We start from the raw sequence: 12,221 nt of genomic DNA, 5'->3' as shown, positions 1-12,221 counted from the left end.
CCTAAACAGCCGCTAAGCAAAGGTTATAAATAAAGCCGATAGTCTATTATGAAAGTGAACTATAATAAAGGTAAAAACAGTTAATGTTTTCTATTATAAAAACAAAATTAAAAATTAATCTACATAAGTCATCACTCGATATAAACAATATATGATAAACAATGACGAGTCGTCCAAACTATATATATAATGAATAGTCCAAACTATATAAATAGAATATAATATTAATGAATGTCCCACTGCTGGGCTAAGGCCTCCTCTCCCTTTTTGAGGAGAAGGTTTGGAGCTTATTCCACCACGCTGCTCTAATCTAGAATACACATGTGGTTTTAATGAAATTAGACACATGCAGGTTTCCTCACGATGTTTTCCTTCGCCGTCAAGCACGAAATGAATTTTAATCACAAATTAAGCACATGAAAATTCAGTGGTGCTTGCTCGGACTTGAACCCACGATCATCGGTTAAGATTCACGCGTTCTAAACACTAGGCCATATCGGCTTTACGAACAGTAATTACTCTTTGTCTTTAAGATAATATTATATATGTCTAAAGATTACCGTGTCGTGCTCGATATATTAATTAGTCATAATAATTTACTATTGGTTGACATTTGTAAAATAGCGTGCTATTTGTAATAGGCTTGCATTTGCGTAAATCATGTTTTAAGATTCAAATGGATACCTAATACTCAGTGATGTGTCATGTTTAAAAGACATAAATCCTGAATACCTAACATAAGTAGGTTTTAAATAATGTAGACTCACTCATGGTCAGTCATAAAAACAATTTGTCAAATAACACGCGTCTGTTCATGAATAATTAATTAAAGATATATATATATAGCTCTTTATTAGTCTATAAACTATCTAAACACTAAATGACTGTGCTAGTTAAACGTGGCATCAACGCAATCGGTAATTTTTAAAATAGATTATGGAATAACGGTCGCAAAACTATCTCCAAATAGAAAATAGACGCAATCGCACTTACTATGATCTCTTAAAGGCAATTTAGGAGTCCCGCCCCAGTGGAAATTATCTAATAATGTTGTAACCTGTAGTTTTACAAGATATCACCTATAAAGTTGAATGTTTATAAAAATGAAAATTATACATGTACAAACATATATACAGGCTAGTCTAAGATTATCTTCAAATATAAAATGAATGCAATCGTAGGCATCGTAGTTACTTGTTTTGGTGATTTAACGTAGGTACTTTGTTTTCTTATGTAAAGTAGGTAACAGACCGTAAATGTTCTCTGCTGGATTAAAGGCCTCCGTTCCTCTTACGGAAAAGGATACGGAGCTTATTCAACCAAGCTCCTCGACCGCACTAGGTTGCCGGATTACTTGCGTACATGTAGGGTTTCCTTACGACGTTTGCCTTCACTAAAGATCACAATAATTATTGTCAACACATTAGAAAATTAAAATTTCAACAGGTATCTGTTTATATTCGCGCACGTAGATTAAATCTTCGTGTTTATTTTTAACGAACAATTTTAAGTTATAATACTTAATGCAACATTGATTTTAAGATAAGTCAATAATGTTAAGATTATGTAACAGTACCGTACAGTAACAGTTTGTTAATGTCTCACTGATGGCCTAAGGCTTCCTCTCCCTTTTGAGGAGAAGGTTTGGAGCTTATTCCACCACGCTGCTCCAATGCGGGTTGGTAGAATACACATGTGGCATAATTTCAATGAAATTAGACACATGCACGTTTCCTCACGATGTTTTCCTTCACCGTCAAGCACGAGATGAATTAAAAACACAAATTAAGCACATGAAAATTCAGTGGTGCTTGCCCGGGTTTGAACCCACGATCATCGGTTAAGATTCACGCGTTCTAACCACTAGACCATCTCGGCTTAAAATTATTGATGTACAAGGTTATGTACAAGATATTATTTAAAGTTATTTAACATATGAAAGAAGAGTGATCTCTTCCAGGCAAACTTAGGGTCAAGAAAATGGTCTAATGTGATAATGGTATAATAGTTGGACCAGTTTAACAAGATATGACCAATATAGATGGATGTATATTATATATACGTTATGTATATAATTATTACATAAAATTAAAGCGCGTGCATACACGGAAATTCAGTAAAAATTTAAAAGAAACTGTAAATCAAACGTTACAGGTACATAAATCGGAACTCAATTTGACCTTCAAATATTGCTAAACACCCTGCTTGCACACAAAACAGTTTTTATTCAATATAAATTAATGTTTTAGTGCTTAATAATATTTACACAAATTTAAATTGTTAAAATAATGAAATAATTAGATGGAAATCGAAATTAAGGTAAAAAACCATACGAATATATGTAAAAGTAGGTAATGTACGGTATCATTACGGTAATCCGTTTCGCCGCCTATTTATCGTCTGTATATACGAAGCCTTCACAAGCTTAGCCCGCTTTGAGCACGTTTAACCCTTTTCATCCTCTTAGGGATCGTATTGCGAAAAATCCGTCCTTAGTGGGTATTTATTTACGAAAACGAATTCTTAAATGTCTTAAGCTGTGTATAGTCTGAAGAATGAATAATGCTTTTGAATTAAATTCGCTTTCACGTGTGCCTTCGAAGTAAAGATAAAAATGTTTAACTAAATTATGGCTTTGCTTTAAAACCGAATTAACATTTTTTTTACTACGCAATCTGGTTGGTCTTTTCCTTGCGTTCATTAGGGTTCCATACTAAAATAAGAATATACCTTGATTCACAGTTGTGGATAACCACAAAATAAATAATAATATTTCAATAAATACTCGGATATATAGTAACAAAAATTATTTTAAAATAATTAATTAAAGCTAATTTTTATCAATGACCTCATGAATATGACGTAAACAAGTTAATTTCAAAAGAATGATAAATTAAATCTAAGTTTATCTTTTTACATAATATTAATTAAATTACATAAATAACAGAATTGCAAACCAAGACGAAACGATAAATAAAATATTATTATGAGGTGAAGAGGAACCCACGCACATGTCACAAACACACATGCAGTGTCCGATGTAATTCTGCTACATGCTTATCCACCAATCTGCATCGGAGGCTTAAGAGGATTTAAATTCAATTTCACACACACTTATTTTTTGATTGTCAAAATTTAAAAACTACCACCGGTTCGGAAAAGAAGGTTTTGCCCAGCTGTGGACATTTAGACTTTTACATCGTATAAAATAAACTAAAATTAATGATGAAATGAAGATGAAAACTTTTTTTCGTTTACTAATTATTTCTCAAACATCAACTTCTTATTTCTTGGGTTTATTTTGACGTTATTTTAGACGGAATACGTTGACTATCATTTGGAAGGCCTTTCAAAACCAAGTTTAGGCTTTATTTAAATTATCTACTTTAGACTCAGCTTCAGTTATATTTTGACCTTAGTAGTAAAAATTAAGCATAATTTTTAATTTTAAAAATATTTCTATACTTTGTTATGAATTTGTTTTAGATGGAAACTCGATTGGCGTATTTGCTGCTTAATGTTTTTTTCGTTACCAAGTATAAGTTTGTAAAGTCCAAAAAAATCACAACAAACTTCTACCAAGTACGTTCTTTCTTGAACACGTATAAATTAATAATTATTTAAATGAAGAAATATTAAGTTTTCACATATTGTTCTGCAAATATTTTAATAAATTACCTAGAGATGATTCCAGTGACAAACTCTATGGCTGTATTTCGTTTTGAAGGATGAATTAGCCAGAGTTTTTCTGTAACCGGCACAAGGGAAATAATGTCACAGATCCCATAGATGTCATAGCATTGACGATCAATTTGCTCACTTTCTGCCTTCCTAAAATACATAAAACTATTGTACATACGTTATATGTATAATTGTAAAATATTCTTAAAATAAACCTGAAAATGTGTAAGTCAAACGATTTACCTAAAGTATATCCTCCATGTTTAAATATGTAAAATATTACAATACACTCTAGTCAAAAAATAAATTTACAAAAGTTTTCTAATTTAGAATTCCCTGAATACCATTATCAAGAATATTTAATTACAATTCTCTCTGATGTCAACCGAAAGCCCCATTCTATGCCTAAACTTCGACCTTCTAAGTTTTATCTCGATTTCTCGAGTAGGTACTTTACAAACATTCGTTTTCAGTTATATATATGTAGTTGTTTGTGGTTATACAGAAACACCGGATATTATAATATTAATTAGCAATGTTTTGGCAAATAAATAAATTTTTAAATTTTGTTAATCTTATCATTACCGAGTAATACTTACTATTTATGCAAAATCCTATATTACTGTTTTCTTATAGCCCCTAATGATAAGACTTTTTTATTATTTGTTTGAAATGCGTTTGTGGGTTGCACATGTGTTTGACATTGACTTAAATCTGTTCATTTCGTTTTGTTTGTGTTTTATGTTCCGTAGATAAGGCGATAATACGTTCTGTTTGAGCAGGACTGACCCGATTCTCTTCAATAATTATGTCGTTCTCTGACCAAAAAAAAACCGATAAATTATTTCATTTTCTAATGCAAGCTTTTCGCTTATTTGAAACATTTAAAAAAAAAGAACACATATGTATTAGTTGCTGTGAGGACAAAAAACAATATGTTTTTATCATAAACGGGATATGTCCTAATCTCCCATACTGAGTTGATAAACATGGTCATATTATCCACTAAGAACAGCTGCTTGTAACAAGAAATAAAATACACTACAAAGATACATTTCACTGTTTTTACGCTCGAAGTTAATATAAATGCTTTTATTTTATATTAATATTAATTAAAGTTTTTATATTGTATCTGTTTTAAGATTTTTAAGTTATGGCATCCGATATTGTAGTATAGCTAGGTGTAAGACCGTCTGGATGCATCGTTATCAATTATTCGACTCGACGTATTTGAGTAAGCCAGTGTTATTTATTACAGGCACAAGGGATATAACATCTTAGATCCTATTTAAAAGTGCACCAGTCTGCTATGGTGGCTTATTTGGTTATCTGCCTTAATAATATTAATAAATTCAAAAAAAGAATACTATACTTTAGTAAAGTTCCATTATCGTTGAGATGATAATCAGTAAAAACCATTTGATAATATGTATATATACAGTACGCACACATACAATTATATTTTTATTTGAATGTGATTTGATTTTTTTTTTGAATGTGACCTAACCATTCCATTCAAAACATTTAACGAATATAAAGATACCGGATTGGTTACAATGTTGAGGTATTTTTAGGTCCTATTGCACTGACATATATAACCTTGTCCGTCAAACACGTAATAAGATGAAAACATAAAGCTAAAAATATGAAGCCAACGAATTAAAATATATTATTAATTTGAACCCATATATGTAAATACACACACTTGAACGATTGACACACACTTGAAAAATTGAACATAGATGAAGATAAGATGCTTGACAGTGAAGGAAAACATCGTTAGGAAACCTGCATGTGTAAAAATTTCACTAAAATTCTGCCACATGTGTATTCCACCAACCCGCATTGGAGCAGCGTGGTGGAAGAAGCTCTAAACCTTCTCCTCAAAAAAAGAGAGGAGGCCTTAGCCCAGCAGTGGGACATTTACAGGCTGATACTGTACTGTAAAGATAAGATGCAAAAAATTTGCTCGTTTTCATCAGTATTTTAACATTGTATCTTTTATATCTCGAACAAATATTTGTGGGTCTGATAAAGGTTTATTGTGAAATCAGTTTAAGGTTAAACAAACCTTGTCAGACCACACGCGTCGGTGACGATGAATCAGCCGACGACGATGCGTCCATACAAACACGCCAAATGGCCGCATTCAATCCGAAATGAATAAAATAAACAAATGTTTCTATTTAGCCGTTTAATATTTGTAAATGTAAAACAATACTTTTATTATTAAAAGAAGCTAATCCGTGAAACGTGAATATTGAAACGGTGAAAAAATCGTGTGTTTCATAACGACAGTTTTTGAATTCAAAGTAAGATAACTAAATTTGCTAAATATTAAACGCCCATTGGTCGCTCATTGCGTCATCAGCAGGCATCGACCAATGACGGCGAATGAATTAAAATTAGTTAATCTCGTTTTGTGTTGTTTTGTGGCTCTATTTGATCTGCTCACATAGTTAACTTACCTTTTATCTATTTTTCTTAAGAACGTTTAATATTGCACATATTACATACAAATATCTTAAATTACAAAGTGCACCATTAAATCAGCATAATATATATTTTTTAATAACAATAAGGATTGTGATGTTATTGTAATATAAATTTATTTTATTAGATATCTTATAAATTATAATCCCTATTCTTCAATTTGATCATTCCCCTTAACGACCTTAGGCTTAGTGCGACTGCGTTTGAACGCAAACGGTTCAAAACTGCCAGTGACTGATTTTTAACACGAAAACATACGATTTTCCTGTGTCTTTTATCTTAGTACGGTGTCCCACGGACAGCGGTTAATTCCGTTCGGTTTTGGTATTTAGTATCAACAGAGCAAGCGCAACAACACACGCTGCTTACCAGAATTCCACTATGGAAATGAAAAAAAAAACTTAAACGGATCGAGAGTGATCGTATGCGGTTTGGCGTTTTCAGTTATTCCTAAAAAGCATTCGCAATCGCAGTGCGCACTAAGCCTTAATGACAAAATTCATCAACACGTAGTAGCAAGTTTTTTACTATAAATAAAAACTTGTTTATCCGAATTTAATTAAATTAACTAATTATCTATTATGAGTCAGTATAAATTGGTTTACAATAACATAATTTGCTATCAAGACATACGATATGCGATTAAAAATTTAAAGATGCAACACTCACTTATAACTCCACTGGTAACAAGAAGGCTGGTAATTTTCCGCCCAGAATCGGAATTGCTATTCAACTGGGAAATTGCTGGTAGCATTCTTACCACCATTCCACACCGTATAATATATTTAGTTAAGTCCGCATTCGTATATAACTATGCATGTAAGAAAGAGTTCCATGTATTTGTGTGTATGTATTACCACCCCACACTCACACATAACCCTTCCTAAAAACACAGAATTTCATTTTCATAATTATTACTTTATTTCAATTATCCTAAAAATCGGTTAATAACCCATAGCATTTTAGCATGACATATTAAGTATATTGCCTACATTCGTTTTTGCTAATTGGGGCTTAATAAAATTTATAACATAGCCTCGATAGCAAAAAGTCGCTGACATATTTAGACTATTAAGAATTATTTCCCATTAACTTACATTTAACGCAGTTTAAATTCTTTCTCATTTCCAGTTCAAATAGTCATACAATGCTAGACATATTTAGTTCATTACATATCGTGTTTGGAGGCTATTATTCAAATTAATCCCCAATTATACCTCGTAACGGCGCTAACCCATAATTTATTTGTCAAAGTATACCGCAGCAAATAATACTGAAACATATGCTTTAAACTGTTATAGAATTGCATTAATCAAATGCGAATACTAAACTCCGTTAAATCAATATAATATTTGAATACAATTTTAGTCGATATTACCCAGTTTTGATTTTAGAAGCGTTGTATTTTTTTAATTTATATAAAATGTTATGTGTGGCAATGAAAGTCATCTTATGCGTTACCATAAGGATATCATTCTTACGCTATTCTACCGCAAAACTTAGTTAGTTTGTAATATCATGTTGCGGCTTAAAATATAGTTAAAGCTCCAGGGACATAGAATCTTAGATCTCGTGCTTAATGCAAGGAATATTGATATTCTGTACATTTGGTTATTCATTATTGACATCAGTATTTGGCTAGTCTGTAAGAACACACTCGAAACTCATCGCAGAAAACGGTAATCAAATGTCAGAAAGTGTAATAATTATAACATTTCAGAAACACACGCATCAACATTTAACGGATGAGTAATGAAATTAGTTCTAACAGAATAGAACTGCTGCGTCAGAACGAAACTATTCCAGATTACGTAAAAGTTATGAATGATAAACATGTTTTGTATTAATTTTACAGTATATCGCGAACTTAATAATAATAATACAATGCATATAATATTTAAAGGCCCATACTGCTAAAATGAACACTTCCGGTTACACTATGCCTACTTAACACTCATACAATTATTATATATTTTCTGACTATATATGTTTTACATTAACGTCGAGATATAAATACAAATTAAGTCAGGGATAACTCAGTCGTGTTTACACGGATTTGTAACCGCGATCTTCGATTAAGATTCACGATTTCCACCCACTTGTCTGGACTGGACCATCTTCGTCCAATTTACATATAGACTGGTTATATTACCTTACCAAAATTGTCTATCTATATTGTAAAATTGTCATTGTTTCGTCACAACATTCGTGGATCTTGTACTTTTACGAATATTTGTATTTTGTTATATAAACTATTAATACAGACAATTCTAAGTAAATTCTGGTATGTTTAACGTTTCTAAGTCACATTATCCTCGTAACTTACAACAGTCGATGACAGTTAAACGTCAAACTTAAATTGAATGTTGATGATGATTGAAGAAAGAATGATCCTTACGAAGAAAAAGGTCGAATTTACTAAACTAGCGCCCAGATATTGCACAAAGTTGTACTGATCGCGTGTTCAAACGGTAAGCATTGTGTGACCTACTTGCGTGGGATGATAGCGATCTAATCAGAACGGAACAGCCGGCCGGGTGAAATTTAGTAAAAGCCTTACTGCTTTGCAAACCTGGAAACCTGTAACTTATCTTAGCGTGCCTAAATAAAACAAAATGACTCGGCTAAAACAAGTAAAGCTCATTGTTTACACAAGTACTTGCTTGTATTGAAGGGAAAATATTAGCTATGCCAAGTCTGTTTGTTGTAGTTTTAACTACAAGCATAAATATGAATATATTTAATTTATTTCTAAATTTGAAAACAATGTTTATACACACATGGAAAAACAATATTTATACATATTTAACACAGTCGTATCCAATTGTTAGTTAGATAAACTACTCAAATAATGATTTGTTAATTTACTTACACGGCGGTTTGGTAACAGTGTCTAAATGAGTCACTTCTAATTACAGACCTATACTCCTGTTACCGTAGGTTAGGAGCTTATTCTACCACAATGCACCACTGCGGGTTGGCAGATACACATTTTATTTGAATAAAATTGCTGTTTCGGTTTTATGCTGCATGTAAAATAAAGTAAATGAACCGATTGCAGCTTCGCTTCTATTTCTTTAATGAATCTTTGGGGCATAGCGTTCACAGTTGTCAAATTTCAATTCAATTTCAAATTTCGTCCGGGGCTAATATCTTACCAATTATTCTGTTCGCTGAAATCGCAAGCGACTAAGTTGATTTTTTTAATGTTGAGCAGAAAGGATTGCGTGGCCTGCGAATTACCATTTTTACGGTCGATTTTGGTCACCGGCCGCATGCGTCCTATCGCCGCGCCGCGCGGAAAAATCGAAATCTACTCTTCTTTGACATTTGCGTTTTCAGGTCTTTTGTGGCTTAGTCGATTTACTATTGACCCGGTCGAGTTTCGCGATGTCATAAAATCGACTCTTATAAATCCCTTGTAAAATGTAATTATATATGTAGCATGTAAATATAAATATAAAATGTATTAGAATTGAAATTCGCACTTACCGGAGCCAAAAACAAAAAAACAAACTCACAAATTCATAAATAATTATTATTAGTATGTATTATATACATCTATGTATAAAAAGTAGAGATCCTATTACAGCAATATGGTACATCTGGTTTATCGATTATAATACAGACAGACATGCTTAAATCATTTAATTCAATTGTTTGAAATTCCGTCGTAATGTATTTAGGTAAAATGATTTGCAACAAAAAATCTGCAAACATGAGATAAAACAATAGAGGTCAAAAGTATATTTCTAAATGTTCCCACAATATAAAAATATAAAACCAGTATTAATTAAAATGTTTATATTATCATAGAACTTAATGATTGTCTTGGTCTGTTAATACCTATTTGCGACAATGTTGGCGTCTATTTCAAATAATGTACATTTAATATCTATTAAAGAGTAACAAAGTTCTCATGTGGAAATAAAAAAAAATATTTTTATTTTGGATAATAAAAGAAATGTAGACAAAGACCGTGTTTGCGAGTGAACAGAGAATTGTATTACAATGTAAATATGTAAGATGTATGTGTAAATGATGTACATACATGTGTTTACCTTTACATAAACTCTGCAACTTCGTCCCAAATTCTGAAACAACCCTGTTGCGTGTAATTAGACTACGTTACGTGTTCAGCCATACATTCACTAGTTCTAATTACACGCAAGTCTCTTACTAATTTATTATCCAATAATAGCTGTTACTCGCCCGCTTCGCTCTGTATAAAGTAAATTATATATATTTTTAAACTTTTTAAGGTACTTTATGTTTAGTTCTACGACATAATTTACTATTATGGACAAAAAAATATTAAAATCCAGCCGTGAAACGTGATTGAGTAACACACCTGAACACACAAACTTTTCGCGTTTATTGTAATGATGATAATTATCAAAATTTTGCGCTATTATTTTTCTTTATATAAAATGGGTGGTGGAGGGGCAAATGAACCACGTGATGATAAGTGGTCACCACCACCCATACAACATTGGTTCTATTAAGACAATGCGCCACCAAAATTGAGAACTAAGATGTTATGTCCCTTGTGCCATGTATCTCTAAGTAAATGTATTACTATATATTTTGCTCTTAAATATGTTCTGTATTTCTTACATATTCCGCACGAAATCCTTAGCTTGTAGATTAAATTGAAATTTAAAAACTTCCTCGAGAATGTCTGGAGACACTGAATAGCGGACGTCAACTCGCCTGCATCGTTAATAATCATAACTCTTGACTGAACACTTTAAGTTCACACCTAGCGAGGCACTCGACATGATGTAAGAAAAGACACGGAAAATATTTCCGTATGAGCCTTTTGTGCGTAGTACCTTTTGAATTTTGTCTTCATATTTGTATGAACTAACTTCTATATTTGTGCGTAGCTTTTTACAATGGCGTCGCTCTAATGTTTGGCACGTGGATTACGGAACTGTTTTGTATGAAATTTTCATTTTCATCATTAAAACTCTGATGGATTAGAGTAAGTACAGGTTTATTATTTAGATAGCGTCTTTTAAAATACTTAACTAAATAATTTAATTTTTGTGCCACAAATCGTTTGTGAGCGATATTAATTTCGTGTTTTTTTTTAATTGTTCTTTCTCAGACGACTAATAGGCGAAGGTCTAAATTGTAAATTACGATTACTTTTATGTTTTATTTTTATTGAACAATTAAATGTACTTTAAACTTTTGCTAGAAAGCGTGCATGTTCCTAATCGCTTATGTCGAAGGCCTATAGGCACGCACCCATAACTCTACGTCTAGCTAAATGTGGCTACCATTGATTGACCTATTAATGTTACCTTCATATACTGTAATGGCATTTTAAATTGTTATGCGTGGATGTTTTAATACCTTAAAGTTTAAACGAAAGGGTTAAGGGTTTTAATACGGTAAGTATAATTGATAAACCAACATAATTCATTACGGTTTTATCGTATGGGCAAATTAATTTAGATTACTTAAAACATTTTACGTTATTCTACATATATATAGTATAAGTTCTTACTGAATATCACATTCAACTAAATATTTAAAACTTAGCTGATTTTAAGAAGAGCAGTTATCACGAGAAAGCAATTTATATTACATTAATAATTAATCTATACTTTTCAGTACAACAAGCCAAATATATATATTTATAAGTGCATTCTCAGTTTCAATATAAACGTTACGCCTATATGTACCTTAATAGACTAATTATACTTATTGGGTTTTTTTGTCTGAAAATTGTCAGTACACTCCCGTGCCTCGGAAAGCACGTAAAGCCTTTGGTCCTGCGCCTGAACTCTTTCCGGTCGTGTCGGATTGCCGTCCCATCGGATTATGAGAGTTAGGGAATAGAGAGTGCACCTGTGTCTGCGCATACACTACAATATCTCGTGCGTAGTTGGCTAATCTCTCTTGAGATTGGCCGCCGTGGCCGAAATCGGTCTGGAGGACATTATTATTATACTCAACATACACGATATATATGTATATATGCATTTTAAACTAAAACATTCAATGAAATTGGCGGCATACTATATAATTTGTAG

General features: G+C 32.1%; 1 protein-coding gene across 2 annotated transcripts in view; it reads left to right on the top strand.

Annotated features, from left to right (window-relative positions):
• LOC126775071 (dystroglycan 1) overlaps positions 1-12,221 on the top strand; it is a 93,063-nt gene that overhangs the window by 12,159 nt on the left and 68,683 nt on the right. The window lies entirely within an intron of this gene.

This window comes from Nymphalis io, chromosome 17, assembly GCF_905147045.1.
Source record: "Nymphalis io chromosome 17, ilAglIoxx1.1, whole genome shotgun sequence".
In the NCBI taxonomy this organism is placed as follows: domain Eukaryota; kingdom Metazoa; phylum Arthropoda; class Insecta; order Lepidoptera; family Nymphalidae; genus Nymphalis; species Nymphalis io.
This window is presented reverse-complemented; position numbering and strand designations above follow the sequence as displayed.